Source organism: Sciurus vulgaris (assembly GCF_902686455.1).
Source record: "Sciurus vulgaris genome assembly, chromosome: 1".
NCBI lineage: Eukaryota > Metazoa > Chordata > Mammalia > Rodentia > Sciuridae > Sciurus > Sciurus vulgaris.
Window position 1 is genome coordinate 31,133,955 of NC_136461.1, and position 16,062 is coordinate 31,150,016.

The following is a 16,062-nucleotide window of genomic DNA, read 5'->3' on the forward strand; positions in this document are numbered from 1 at the left end:
GATCCCACAGTTCAGTAGTGGGTTAGCCAGGGGCACGAATAAATACAATATAGGTTAGGAAAAGGAAGGCAGTCTCCATTATCAGGGGCCTTCTAGAGACTGGCTCTAATATGGATTACCTGTGTGGGGAGGGTGAGGAAGAGGCCTACAGTTTGTGCATACATACTTTGTGCCTGGCACAGTGGTGGGCAGTTTTTGGGGTGATGACAGTTAGTCCTCCCAATTAGAGGATGAGCTAGATATTAACACCATCCCTGCAATCCAGATAAGGGACCTGAGACCCAGAGAGATTAGGTCACTTGACCTACGTCACAGAGTGCTCAAATGACAGAGCCCGCAGGTCCCAGGCCACGGCTAGGATGGCAGTGGACACTGCACTCGGGATCTGTCCAGGGGTCACTTCCATAAGAGGAAATTCCCCTGAGCTTGGAAGCCAGGGCCGACTCAGGAGCCCCTCCTAGGTCTGCCCCTGCACCTGTGTCTGCCCGTGGGGGGCGGGCGCAGTGGTGGCTGCAGTGCCTTGGTGATGGTGGCAGTGGCAGCAGCAGCAGGGAGACAGTCACACCTCGCTGTTTTGTAAACTGTTTCTCACAGCTTGTTTGTTCCGGGTTAGGGCTGGAGCGGCACCGTATGGAAGTGTGACTCATTGTTTAATGTGGCAGCTCATTAGCAGAGCTTGTTGCTGCCTCTCATTTCTCTGCTCTTGCTAATTGGAGAGCCCAGTGGGGCCTTGGCTTCCCGGGAAGAACCAGCCCAGCCCCCCCAGGGCTCCAGCTGGCCCTTGCCCCTCTTGGCTCCCGAAGGAGACCACCTCACGCCTGTGGACACTGGTGTCAGTCAGACTGTATTCAAATCCCGACTCATCCTGGCTACGTAGCCATGGGCAAGGCATCCTCCCCTCTGAACCTCAGTTTCCTTATCCACCTAATGGGGAAAATGGTATCCACCTTACCAAGGTGGGTGAGAGGCACATTAATAACGTGTGAAGTCCCCTGAGGTGTAGTAGATGCTCAATAAGTGGTTTTGTAGTATTGCTATTATTAGGCTAAAACCCCAGAGAGTCCCTCAGCCCTGACCTACCTGTGCCAGTTACCCAGCCCCAAGGTGTTACAGAAGGTCAAGGGATGAGAACACTTTCCACTTTGGTAATCTAACAACCTTTCTCCCTTCCACGCTTAATCCTTCCTAAGGCAAATCCACTCAGAATAGACTCCATTTGCTCTCTGTGTCCCCAGGGGAGGCAGCACAGCCCAGCGTTGGACCTTCCTGGCCCCCCGACTGGGAAGGTCTGTTCCCTGCATCTCCCCCTCGAATCCCTATCCTCTCTGAGTCCACACAGAAGTGCCTGCTTGGTTGCCCCATGACTGTCCTTTTCTATTTGAAGGCAGTGATCACATCCTCTCTCCAAGCCTTCTGTCCAGGTGGGTCATGTCCAATTTCATTAACTGTCCCTTACATGACCTGGTTCCTGGGGTCACTGAACACAGCTCACTGGACAGCGATGTTAGTGCTGTCTTCTTTTTTCATGCCTGACCCCACATCTCTGCATATACCTCTCTTTGCCAAGGTGCTCTGGAATGTGGGATCCAGAATTCCATTCAGTCTCCTGCAGTGGGGCGGGTCTGGGTGGGGGGCAGCTCCAATTCCTCCTACACAGAAACCTGCACTTTCCAACTGCATGAGAACCACATGTACAATTTTAAAATTTTATTAGCCACCTTAAAAAAATTAAAAAGAAATAGGTAACATTAACTTAAAAATATTTTTATTTAACCTAAGATATCATTTCAGTATGTAAAAATCATTAACACATTGAACATGGTGGCCATGCCTATAACCCCTTCTCCTTGGGAGGCTGAGCAAGAGGATTGCAAGTTTGAGGACAGTCTTGGCAACTTAGTGAGACCCCAAAAAGGGCTGGGGGTGTAGCTCAGGGGCAGAGTTCTTGCCATGAATGCATGAGACCCTGGGTTCAGTTCCTAGTACTGATACAAACAAAAAATGTTAATTAGATCCGTTAAGTTTTTTTGTCCATACAAAATTTTTCAGTTGTGTGTGTTTTATTCTTCTAGCACACCCCATTGTGGGCCAGCTGTGTCTCAAGTATTCCTAAACACTCAGGACTAGAGGCTGTAGTGTGGGTTGGTGCAGCTCTAGACCGTGCCTCTGGGAATGGGTCTGAACTGGCCTTGACATTGTGACTGACACGTCACTCTGGAGGGATAGTTCAGAAGGATAATTGCAAGCTTGAGGGCTGTTGAGGCACCAGCTGTTAGGAGGTCTGGGGCCCAGTCTTGGTTCTATCACTAGTGCATGTCATGTATGGCAAGTCACTGCCCCTTTCCAGACCTTGGTTTCCTCATCTGACAACACCAGGTGACAGAAAGAGAGTAGCCCCTGCTCCGTGCAGGGACTCTGTGGTGCTTGCTGTGCTGTTGCGAGTTCCCTGGAAAGCCCGTGTTGTAGGTTTTCCTACCTGTGTTGTAGGCTTAACCCTAAGAGTTATTCCAGGGCTTGTGGAGTTACATAGCTGGTGGGTGGGTGGCTTCTGTCTTCCTGGTCACCGCAGATACCAGTGGGGCTCAGTTTCAAGTACATAGCCCCACTCCTGTCCTCTTCCTCATCATGAGTCCTTCCCTAGTAACAGACAAATCACAGGTGATGGCAGCATTTTGAGGTGTTGGCAGGTGGTGATTGGCTAGGTGGAGACACCTCCCTCTGCCCAGGCATCCATCTGTCACTCCAGAGCTGTCTGGCCATGGTGGTAGAGGCCAGGTCTTATGACTGTTCCTGCTGTACTAGGGCCTAGTAGAGAAATCCTGAGAGATCCCACTGTCCAAGGCTCTCTCCCCTCATCTGCACCCTGCCCAACTCTTCTGGTCTAACTGATGTCTCCTTCCTGACCATGAACTTCCTTCCATTCCAAGAGCCACCTGTGTAGCTTTGAGCAAAACATGCCACTTGACAGAATCTCGATTTCCATGTCTGAGATAGGGAAGAATTCCACCTGCTCCCAAGGCTGGTGAGAGTGGGCATGGAGATATGTGAAGGCTCTGGCTCAGAGTTTTGAGTCAACATTAACCATGACTGAATCTTCACAAATCACTTAAGAACAACTTGACCTTGTTGTCCCACGCTGAGTCCTTGCTGGGCTCCTCTGTGTGCTCTGCATGGCTCACCTCCTAGTTCCCTGCCATCCGGGCCCTCTTAACCTGGGTGGTTGGGTCCCCACTGCCTCCTGTTTGGGGAACTCATCCACAGATGACCATTTCTCTCTAGGAAGAGCCACAGAATGGTGGGGCCAGAGGGGAGCCTGGTGATCCCACCCGAGGTACCCTATCACCAGGACCAGCCATGTTTGAAAACAAAGCAGAGATGACTAGTATAATGAATCTCAAGTACGTTACGCCCTTCCCTGTGTTTCCAAAGTGAGGCTAAATCACCTGATTTTAACTTTTCCTGGAAGTTTAGGACCCTTGTTCAGGATAAATATTTCCATGTGACAGTAGAGTGAGTGGAAAGTGCTAACCTTTGAATGCCCACTCCGTGCTGGTCAGCAAGGTCGCCCAAATCTTACACAACCCTGACATGAAGTTTGAACAGCATTCTCTTCACAGATGAGGAAACTGAGGCTCAGAGTTATTTAGACTTGCCAGGTTCCCATGCAGAAGGGCTCAGCCCCTCCCCGCCTCCACATTGTCCCCTCCAGGGCCTCTGAGTGTCCCTGGCCAAGAAGATTTCTTATGTGACCTCCATGGTCTGGCCTCATCCTTGCTGGGGCTGGAAGGTCACACTGCGGGCAGCTGCTGCCTCACTCTGGGCTGCGTGGGTCTGAGGAAGCAGCTACTGCAGCACATGCTCTTACGCCTTGCTTTCTTGACCTGTCCTTGACATTTGCACTTTTACTCGTTATTTCTTCTTTCACCACTCTGTCTTGGCTTTCGTGGTTCCCCATTTCCTAGCTCACTGGCCGCTCCTCCCAGAGAGCCTTTCCAGTCTGCCCTTGCTCTGCTCCGCTGAACGTGCTGGTGTCCTTCAAGACCCACTCCCGCCCCCGGGGCTCTCTCTTCTTTTCCCATCTGCCTCCAACATCACTCAGGGTCTTCACTGCCCCCCATGATTTCCCCAACTCTACACCAAGGGTTCTCCAGCCTCATTTCCTGTGTGGGCTTCTTCCCAGAGCCCCAGACTATATGCCAACTGCCTGCTGAAAGGACTTCATCCCCGTCTGTCACACCAGCATCACATACTCAGCTGCCCCAGACGGACCCCATCATTCCACCCCTCCTCATGTCTCTCCCAGCGGACATCTCTGTCACCACACCAACGGTTGACAAAGTGAAGCCTTCGTGCCGAGTGAGTCCCTGGCTCACTGGATCTCCAGTCAACTCGGAAAGCTTGGGATGACTTGTCATTCTCATTTCACAGATGAAGATATGGTGACGCCCTGCTCAAGTTCCCGGTGCATGGTGTGTGCTTGGCATGGGCTGATTCTCTCTATGGCTTTTGGTTTTTCAACAGTCTAAATTCATAAATTAAATCAGCTATGTTCAAGCTGAGCTAGGGCAGACAGCAGCTGTTCCCACCTGGGAACACCTGGAGGTGTCCGCTCACTCTGAGACTCCAGCTTGGCAAACAGATCACCCCGGCTGCTTCCTTGTTCTGAGATATCTCACTCTGGGCTCCCTCCCTCTCAAATTCCAGGCTGCCTCGTCAGCCTGTCTATGAGGAAGCTGTGCAGAGAGTTCCCCCGGAGCCCAGTGTGAGACCTGCTGCCCTCACACCTGCCTCCTCCCTGGAGTAACAGCCTAAGGACAGGCCTTGGCCATGTTTTGAGGTGGCTGAGCAGGTGGCAGTGTGCTGGGCTTCCACCTACCCAAGTACATGGCCTGTCACTCCAGAGCTATGCCAACATGGTGGCTGATTGTGAGGCCAAATCTTGGCTCCTCCCCTGTTTTGTTTACCATCATTGTCATTGTCACCCTAACAACAACCCTGCAAAGTAGGTATTATCAATGCCACCTTGCAGCTAAGAAAATTGGGGCTCAGAGAGACAAAGCAACCAAGGCCACAGCTCAAGCCAGTTTCTTTCCATGTCAAATTGGTTTAAGAGAGTAAAGTTCAGTCATTCTTAAAATGACTTGTAAAATGTAGGCATCAAAAAAGAAAAGGCCGGTAGAACAAGCCCCAGCCGACACACTCAGAGGCTTGCGTGCTGCGGACCCGGGACCAGGCACCTTCAGTGCACTGTTACCACTATTTTCCCGCCATCCTTGAGTGTGAAGGGGAAAGTCTCCCCTATCCCAGACATGGCAAGGGAGATTCTGTCAAGCACAGTCATTTGCTTAAAGTCCCACATGTGACAGTTGATGCCTTAGGATTGGAAGGCGTCTTTGAGACACCAAGCCCAGTGCTCAGACCTCCTGTGAGACTGGTCAAGAATGAGGAACTGGCTAGGATGCAGATGAAGGGAGAGGAGCTTGTAATGTCTGGAGTTTTCCTCTACTGTGTTCTGGAAGAGTAGAGACAGGCACGAACTCCATGATGTTAGGGGCAGATGAGGACACTGAGGTTTTGAGGAATAGAGTAACATGTTTGAAGTTACACAGTTGGAAAGTGGCGATGTGGTATTCCATTAGAAACTGTCTGATTCAGGCCTTTGTCCTCTGCACCAGTCCACACTGTGGTTGCCAAAGCCACACTCCCCCTCCTTCTGACAGGCTCTTCTCCAAGCCAAAGCCTGAGGTCCATTGAGAACTCTGGATCCTTTTCTCTCAGGTGGAAAGTACTTAGCCCCTCTGCTTCACACCCCCTAACAGTGTCAGGTACTGTACCAGGTGAATTGCATGCATTACTCATTTAATCCTCATACAAACATGGCAGTAGGAGCAACTATTATCCCCATTTTTATGACAAAGAATCTGAGGCCTCAAGAGGTCTCACAATTAGAACTGAGGGAACTGGGAACTGAAATTTGCATCAGAGGCAGACTCCAGATGTGGATTCTTCTAAGTGTTTTTTTTGTTTTGTTTTGTTTTTTGCCATGCTGGGGATGGAACCCAGAGCTTTGCATATGCTGCCCTCTTCCACTTGTTCTTGTCTGGGTTGGGTGTAGATTTCTCCTCTGAGGTATATCATGCCATGAACTCTGAAGATCAGAGTCCAAAACTCTAGCTACCCTGTCCCTGTCCCTGTCCCTAAGTTCCCATGCTTCTTAAAGACACCACTTACACTCATCTGACACTGTGGATTACCGAAGTCCCCTCTGTCAGTTGGGGACTTCCTTCCACCACTTTGCACCTAATCTCCAATTGTCACAATTACCTTCATGGTAGGCATTATTGTCTCTATTTTTCTGAGTTGACAGTTGAGTCTTTAGGGTTTCACAGGATGGGTATCGAGCTCCAAAACCAGATCTGGCTTTCTCCAAGATCCATGCCCTCTCTACCCACTGCACTCCTACCAGGAAGCCCTGAGCCTGGAAAAGCTGTCATTTGAACTATGATGTCTGTTCTCTGGTCAGTCCTGCCCTTGCCAGGTTCCCTACACCAGCTGAGACTCAGCTCCTGCTTACACAATGGGTGGAGAGGGAAGGTCTTAGTGATGCCTAAGGCTCCCTCATTATCTGAGAGCATGACCCTGTCACAAAATCCACACAGAGGACAGGGCCCAACTCCAGCAGAGGACCAAACATCTGAGCTTGGGGCTGATATGCATGCATCTCTGGTCACCCCTATGGCTCCAGAGGGATCACCAGTGGCATGCTCCTCCGTGGAGGCCTCACTGACTCACTGACTACCAGGCCTCTGGAGCCTTCCCTAAGACCCTCCTGAGCACTCAGTGCTTTTGGACCCCCTCTGAACTCATCAGGCTGAGCAGGGAACGTACACATCACCAAGCCACTGTGTGCTTCAGCTGGACTCTGTTGGCACCTGCTCATTCATTCATTCCTCAAACAATTTTCTCAAGGACAGGCCTCTAGCAACTCCCATCTTTTGTCTTTCATTATTTTAAATTTGTTGTTAACATAGTCAACAATACAAAACTTGCAAAGTAAAAGGGCAGCTTCCCCTGACCCTTAGTATCATTCTTAGTTAGAACTAATTAAACATTTTGGGGGGAGTCTAGAAATTCTTGTATATGTGTTTATAAATATTCTGCACATGTAGGTATTTACAGAAATGGAATCATATGCCACACAGTGCCTGGCAGGTAGTCATCTCTTTTTTGCTTGGCGCAATCTTATTTCTTTGGGTTAGCACATGGAAGTCTACCTTGTTTCCCTTGAGAGTTACATGGCTTTCCTCTGTGTAATTATGCCACGTGATGATCTTCAGATGAACTTCCATGCTTTTATATTCCACCCAGGATCACTTCTTCAGTGCCTATCATGTGCCTGTCACTGGAGCAGGCCCTTCACATACACCTTTTTATGAATATGTCATTCTTATTCTTCAATACTTCATGCTTGACATACTGTAGGAGCTCAGAAAATTATTGGAAAATCCAACGCAAATTCTTTACCTTTGCAAAGTCTCTTATATTCCATTCCCCACCTCCTCCCATTCTCCTGAGGTCCTGAGCTGGGCTTGAGGAAGAAGTGAGTAAGACAAAGACCCTGTACTTGAGCAGGTATGGAAACAAAATTGCAACAGAGAATGTAGAAAAGAAAAAAAACACACAAGGAACAAAGGAGGAATGACTGACAGGTCCTGATGGTTAATTTAATGTGTCGACTTGACTGAGCCAGTGGGTGCCCAGATTAAATGTTATTTCTGGGTGTGTCTGTGAAGGTGTTTCCAGATGAGGTCACCATTTGAACTGGCAAATTCAGGAAAGGAGATTGCACTCCTGATATGGATGGGCACCGTCCAAGTTGTTGAAGGTCTGAATGGAACCAAAAGAGGAGGAAGGGAGGATTTGGCCTCTTCCTGCTTGCACACTTGAGATGGGACCTCCCTGCCCTTGGACAAGGATTTGTACACCATGGGTTCTCCTGGTTCTTAGGTCACTGGGCTTGGACTGGAACTACACCACTGGATCTCCTGGGTTTTCAGCATGCAGCCGTGATGTGGAACTTGTCAATGTCCAAAATTGCAGGAGCCAATTCCTCATTATCTATCTATCTATCTATCTATCTATCTATCTATCTATCTATCTACCTATCTATCCATCCATCCGTTCATCTCCTATTAGTTCTATTTCTTTGGAGAATTCTGACTAGTACAATACCCAAATAGGTCCAGACAACTCAGCTGAGTTTCAAAGGGTACTAAGAGTCTATCCTGTGTGTGAGGGAACTGCACTGGAGCTGTCTTCCCCTACATGTGATATACTTTCTGCATCTGGGATTTTCTCCCGCATTCTTCATTCCTGCCACATTTACTTCCGAAAAAAAGGATTTGGGTTAGATTCTAATTTTTATAAAATGACACATACATAACAATAGGAGCATTAAGCGAGGAAAAGGAGTAAGAGTTTTGTAATAAAACAGAAAAAGAGAATGAGCCATAAACCTAAACTGAGGATAGTTACTGCAATTGAATACACGGATTGAGCGCTATGCTTCCCAGCAGGCAGAAAGCGCCATTGTGTACCTGCTGCAATTTATGAACCAAGGTGCCGCCACGAGATCCCATGCCACTCACCCCCTCTCTATTAGCCCTTGGGTTATTCACTTGTTCATGGCCCCTTTGTCATGAGTGGTCATGGCTTCATGGCTGGTCATATAGTTTGGATCTTGAATGTCCCACATAGCCCCATGTGTTGAAGGCTTGGCCCCAGCCCGCAGCACTGTTGGAGGTGGTGCCCCTTTAGAGGGTGGGGCCTAGAACAAGGAAGTTGGATTATTTAGGGTGTGCACTGGAAGAAGATATTAGGAACCTGGCCCTTCTTCTTCCTCTCTTTCACTTCCCATCCACCATCAGGTAAGAAGCCTCCTCTGACATGCACCCCCTGCCCTTCAGTGCTGCCTCACCACAGGCCCAAAGACATGCAGGCCAAATGACCACTGATTGAAACCATGATCCAAAATTAACCTTTCCTTCTTATACGTTGACTATCTCAGGTACTTTGTCACAGTAACAAAAAAACCTTCTAACACAACTAGTCAGTGTTTTGAGTAGATCTTGAATTGTTACTAAATTGGATGGCAAGGTCATGGAGACAAGAGTTTGGAAGCACCTACGGTATGTCATCCCTTCACAACTGCCCCAGTCTGTGACATGAACAGAGGAGAAAATGAGCCTCAGAAGAGTGAAGCACAACACTGGCCAGTTTGGCTTAGGGGCTCACATCTCCTGATCCCAGCACAGCCTCCTCTCCAGTTTGGTAGGGACAGAGCTTAGGGTAAGATCTCTCAGATCGAGGAACCATCCTATGTGATCAGTTTACCAAGCTGGTATCTCAGGTGGGAACAGCTGCTGTTCACTCTGGCTCAGCTTGAATATAGCTGATTAATTTATGAATTTAAACTGTTGAAAAACCGAAAGTCATAGAGAAGCAGCTATTGTCACGTGCCCACTGTATGCCAGGAACTTACTTCACCATGTCTTCCTCTGTGAAATGGGAATGACAATGAAGTCAACCCAAGTTGTCCAGGCTGACTAGGGATTCGACGAGCCATGGACTCACTTGGCAAGGAGGGCATGCTCTATCAGTCCTTGAGAAATGTTGCTGTTATCCTCTCCATCGTTATTATTTCATCTTCCTCACAACAGTCTCCTGAGGTAGATATGGTCAGTGCTGCTCCATTGCTCAGGAGGGTAGTTCAGGAAAGTGACACACCCCAGGGCCCTGAGTTAGAGCCAGGTTTCTCACCAGGCTGACTCAGTTCAATTCCTGTGCTCATTCCACACTCAGTGACAGAGGCCAGGACATGAAGTGAAGGTTGAGGACGAACAGACGGAGGCAGCCAGGCTTGGGATAAGCGTATATGGTGTTAGGGCTCTTCACTGGGTAAAAGGCCTTTGAAAGGCAGCTGCAGAGGGAACTTGGACACTCAGGGTGGGCCTGGGCCCTGCAGCTGAAGGAATGGTCCTTGTGCTGGGGCCAGGCTCAGGCCATGGCCAGCACCTAAAGGAAGAGTAAGAAGTGGCCACAGAGCAGAGGCTGGACCAAGTTCTCAGGACTCCAGTCAGGGTCGGGCCCTCTGAGGGACCATCTCTCTGCACTTGGGTGTTAAGAACCTAGAAAGGGTAAGATGACAGTATGGGGGACCACATTCATGCTTGTCCTCATTCAGTCTAACTCCAGTATTAAATTGCAATGATTATAAGGAGGTGGTTAAGGGTGTGGTCTGAGCACATTTCATACAATGCTCTGGGGAGAAGATAGCATGTCCCATCCCTGCTACCCTGTCAGCCACACTTAGCCCGAGCTGTCTATGCCACCCCTACCTGACACCACCGATGTGTGTAGGCAGCAATCAGGTGAGAGAAGGGAGCTGCAGTGGTTGGAGCCACCTGGCTTAGAGCCGGGCTCCGTGACCTGCAGAAAGTGCGTTCACATCTCTGAGCCCCTGCTGCTCCTTCTAAAATAATGCCAGGCTCTCGAGGTTAATTAAGGATCAAGTGAGAACTGTGAAACCACTTAGCATACAGGCTGCACTTAGTAAGCACTTGGTAAATATTATTATCTTTGTCATTGTCTTACTCCATTTGGGCTGATATAATAAAACCTCATAGACTATGACTTTCAAAATCAAGGTGTTGGCAGATCTGGTGTCTGGCGAGGACCTACTTTCTGGTTCATAGACTTTGACTTCTCACTGCAAGCTCACATGGCAGGAAGGAAAAGAGGTCTCTCAGTCCTCTTTTTAAAATTTAATTTATCTTTATGTTAGAGCATCATAGTTACACATAGAAGTTGGGTTCATCTCGACAAAATCATACCTGAATGGAATTCAATTTCAATTCATGTTGCCCCACTTTTCCTTCCCCTCCTCCCTCCCTCCATTCTCCTTCTTCTACTCTGCTAATCTTTCTTTCATGCATGTATTTATTTATTTTTGATTGGTTCTACTTATACATAAAGGTGAAATTCCCTCTGGTATATTTATATAGCATTTATATAGCATTTATATAGCACATAGCATGATTTTTTTTTTTTTAATTTCTTTCGTATTTCCTCCCCTTTCCCATCCCCCCTCCTTCTCTATTGGTCTTTTTCTTCTACTCTACTGATCTTTGCTATACCTTTATGATACCCAATCCTCTCCTCCTTCTTTCCCTTATTTTGCTCTAACTTCCACACATGAAAGAAAATATTCAATCCTTGATTTTTCTGAGACTGGCTTATTTCACTTAGCATGATGTTTTCCATTTTCACCCATTCACCAGCAAATTCCATGATCCCATTCTTCTTTATGGCTGAGTAAAACTCCATTGTGTATATATACCACCATTTATTAATCCATTCATCTATTGACAGGCATCTGGGTTGATTCCATAATTTGACTATTGTGAATTGTGCTACTGTAAACATTGAGATGGCTGTATAGCTACAGTATGGTAATTTTAGTTCTTTTGGATAAATATGGAGGAGTGGTATAGTTGGATCATAGGGTGGTTCCATTCCTAGTTTTTTGAGGAATGTCTATCCTGCTTTCTAGAGTGGTTGTATGAGTCTGCAGTCCCACCAACAATGTCCAAGTGTACCTTTTTCCTCACAACCTTGCTGGTATTTATTATTATTCGTGTTCTCAATGACTGCCATTCTCTCAGTCCTCTTTTCTAAGGGCACTTATCCTATCCATGAGGGCTTCATTCCAGTGACTAATCATCTCCCACAGGCCCCATCTTTTAACATTATCAATCATTGTTGGGGTGAGGATTTCAACATAGGGACTTTGGGGGGACTTAAACATTCAGGCCACAGCTGTCATTATCATCATCATCATCATCATCATCATCATCATCATCATCTGTACAATAGCACTGTGAGGTTTCCTCATAAGTTGCCCTTAGTTTCCCCATCTGCAAAATGGGAATGGTGCCAAGTACTGCAGAGTGTGGCTTTCAGGATTAAGTGAGAGGACACATGGTGCCATGCTTGGCATAGAACAGGCTTTCCCTTCCTCCTCCAGTCCGCCACCTGCATTGGGCTGGTTGCTCCAATTACCCAATTCACTGGAGCCCGCAGCCTTTCTGCCAGGATTCCTCAGACAATAAGATCCTGAGACCCAGAGTCAGGCTGAGGAGGCGTTGATACTTTCCACATACCTCAGGAATGCAGGGCAAGGTCAAGTTGTCAGTCAGAGAGAGAAATACAGTTCTTTAGAGGTTACACAGCTCTTTCTGTGCCATGTGATCTCCTCTCTTTCTTGTACCACTCTGGAGGCATAGATGTTTTGATTTCCATTTTGCAGATGGGGAAAGTGATGTAAGTGACCAATCCAGGTCACGCAGCATAGCTTTGATGGGGTTGGTACTTGCTGCCTCCTTCCATAGCTACCTATCATTCAGTGCTGGATGCTGAGGCAGTGCGGGGAGGGGGAACAATCGGTCCACCTGGATACCATGGATGGACATCTGGAGGCTCCCCATAGACAAAGTCTCACTGGTTTGAGAAAATCTGCTATGTCCATGGGTCTGTTGGGCCTGGGGATCTGGAGAGAGGGAGGCAGTGAGAAGAACCAACCTTCTAGAAACCTCAGGCCCTTTCCAATGCCTCCTCCTTACAGTCAGGATTGGCTCTTGAGAGTTCCAAACTACTTTGGTATTTTACAAGTAAGTCTCGGGGCTCTGTGAACATTGGCTCAGATGGAAGCTTTGAGAGAATCTGTTTCAGGCCCACCCACCCATTCGACGGAGCCCCAGAGAGAAGGGACTTAGCCAAGAAGGTAGCAGCCAGTATTCTGATAGCTGCATTGGATCAGGGAGATGAGAAATCTGGGGTCAGGATCATTCAGAGGGGAGGTCACATGAGCAGGATAGGGCAGGAAATGGCAGGGTCGTGAGGCTGTGGGCACGTGCTAATTCTTATTCTGCTGGCACTGTCAGCAAGTCTTCATGTTGTATTTTCCCTACAACCGTCCCAAGAGATTGGTGAGACAAAAGACTCAGAGAGATCCAAAGTCAGGCAGTTTCTTAGTGAAAGAGGCGGAATTCAAATTTGGACCTGCCTGTTATATTTCTGATACTGGGTTCAGCAGCATCCCCTCAAAACTTACACCCTTCCTAAAACCTCACAATGTGACCCTTATTTAGAAATACAGTCTTTGCAGATGTAATTAGCTAAGTTAAGATGAGGACATACAGGGATAGGGTGGGCTCATAATCTAATATGACTGGTGTCATTATAGGAAGAGGAGAGACACAGGACAGACACAGGAGACAGCCATATGAAGACACAGACAAGGAAGAACACCACGTCACTTAAGGTGAAGGCAGAGGCTGGAGCGATGCATCTTAAGGCAGGGGAAGTGAGCATGGCCAGCGACCAGCAAGAACTGGCAGGGGTGAGGAAGCACTCTCCTCCAGAGCCTTCAGAGGGAGCACAGCCCTGTGGACACCTCGATTTCAGAGTCCCAGCCTCCAAAGCTGTGAGATGATAAATTCCCATTGTTTTAAGCCACCCGGTTTGTGGCACTTTGTTACAGCAGCCTTAACAAATGAATATTTCTCCTTTCCTTGGCACAGAAAGAGGAAGGTTTTACAGGCATCATGGATCCCAGGTGTGGCTCTGCCAAAATCTAGACTTCCAGGGCAAACTGAAGGCAGAGGTGAAGGCTGAAGGGAGCACACACTTGTTTAAGGTGGACTCTGTGTTGGACATCTCCCAGGGGACCTTGATCATCCGCTGGTTAAGTGTTGCTATTCCCATCTCACACACGAGGAAAGTGAGGTTCAGAGAAGGAAATCATTTCCCCCAAGCTTGTTTTCCCCTGTCCCTGGGTTCTGTTCAAGGAGCAAATCTACACCCTAGCTGGAGTCTCCGGGACACAGTTTACTCAATTCCCCTCTCTGAGCCTCACTTCTCTCATCCAGAAAATGGGAATAACAGTGTCTGCTTTCCTGGTGGTTGCGAGGGTGAAATGAGTTCATTTCTTTATTCAACACCTACTTACTGAAGGTCTCCTCTGTGCCAGACCCTCCTGTAGGCCCTGGAACACACAGCTGTGAACAGGATGGGCCAAAGTCCTGCTTCCAAGGAGCCAGATTCTCTGTCAAGTGCTCTGCAGGGCCGGTACTGGGTGAGTGCCCAGTGAGGAGCACTTACCTAGGAATGAGCAAGACAGTGCATGGAGCAGATTTGTCCCTAAAGAAGGGCATTGCATCTCTATCCCAGTCAGGGGTAGTATAGCCCCCTGACTAAGGAAGACCAAGACACAAAGTCCTTTGGACCTGGGCCCCATGACCTTGGGCACCCAGGAGTGGCTGCTCACAGCTATCTCCACAAAGCTGGCAGAGCTCTATGCCCTAGGCACATCTGTGGAAACAGCTAGAGGGGCCCAGGGTCTTCTCCTGGGGGCCCTCATTGCTACACTGTCCCTTTAGCTCTGCCTCTGCAGCTTAGCCCCACCTACTTCCTGACACTGTCCCTGCCTGGGCCAGGCCTGAGCCACCCTGGAGATGCTCCCAGCTGTCCTGATATCCCCTCTGGCTTCTGCAGACACTCCCCATTTCTGTCCCAGAGGCTTCCTCTGGGGCTCTAGCCTCTCCCTGCCTTCCAGAGGTGTCCCTAGACATCACCCCTGTGCTATTCTTTTTACCCTGATAATTGTGGCATCAAATGTCAATCAGGCTCTGCTCTCAGAAGCAGGATGGGGTCCTCGATAACTATGTGGTTTAGGGGAGGGTCCTCTGGAGCCCTCCCAAGAGAGGCTAGAAATGATTGGGTTAGAGAGGTCTGGCTCTGCCCCAGCAAAGCTCTTCTTCCCAAACCTTGACTTCTCTGAGCCCATGGAAGGGCGGCAGCCCTCTGCTTTCACTGGGTGGGGGATGAGGATCAGGGGATATCTCCAAATCCTGTGCAAGAGGTAGCAACCAACCCTGAGAGTTAACTGTCTTCCAGGTGGGTTCTGGAAGTGGGTGGTAGGGTCCAGAGAAGCCCCACCTTCAGGCTTCAGAGAAACCTGTCCTCCTGTCCTCACTTGCCCTGGGTGAGCCGGGAGAGCTGGCACTGAGCACTGGGGACTTGGGCTCTGGCGGGCCCTGACAGCTCAGCAGTGGCAACAACAGTGGTGGCAGGGTCTATTCTGAGAGCTGGGAGGGACTAGGAGCTGAAATGGGAGGAGGGGAAAGAACATGGAGGAGACAGTCCTTGAGGGCGAGGGGAGAGGCCCTGTGGCCAGGGTGGCAGGGGTGTCTGCCTAGGCGTGTGCGTCGGCAGAAGTCCCAGTCATGCCTGTGTGCTTATCCTGGGGTGGGGTGGACCTGAGGTGCTAGGAGTGAGTTAGGCTAGTTTGCGGGGAGGTGTACGAGCTTTGTAATGCGAGTAAGTGGGTAAGGCACACAAAACAAGTGTGCTGGCATTGGAATGCATGTTTCATTGCTCAGAAGGTGTGGAAGCAAGCGTGCCTGCGTGTGGAAGGAGGAGTGAAAGGGTAAGCAAGTGGGGACTTGTTGGTGACCAGGAATGAATGTGGGAGTGAGTGGCGGGGAGGCTACATGGGAGCTGGAAAGCACCCATGGGGGAGGGGAGGGCAGGACAGGGGGTCAAGAAAAACATGGGAGTGCGAAAGCAAGTGTGAGTAGATACGAGTGAGGGCATGGTAAGAGCAGGAAGGGAGATATGAATGAACGATAGTAATAAAAACAACTAGCACTTATTTGGAGCTTGGGGCTGATAATCGACATCTTATTTCATCCTTCAAATACCCTGTGAAGGTAGCGCTATTGTGACACTCGCCCATAGAGTAGGAATTGGTGGCTCGGAGCAGTTAGGCAACTTGCCCATACTTTTAATCACTATTAGACTGGCTCATGATGATGTGTGAGCGGGGGCCAAATTGTGATGGCACACCAGGGGGTGTGTTGAGTGTGTGTGTGAAAGAGCTGAGTGTGTCAGACGTGGCCCCAGAGGAGAGGCCAGGCAACAGCTGTGCACATTGGGCAAGGC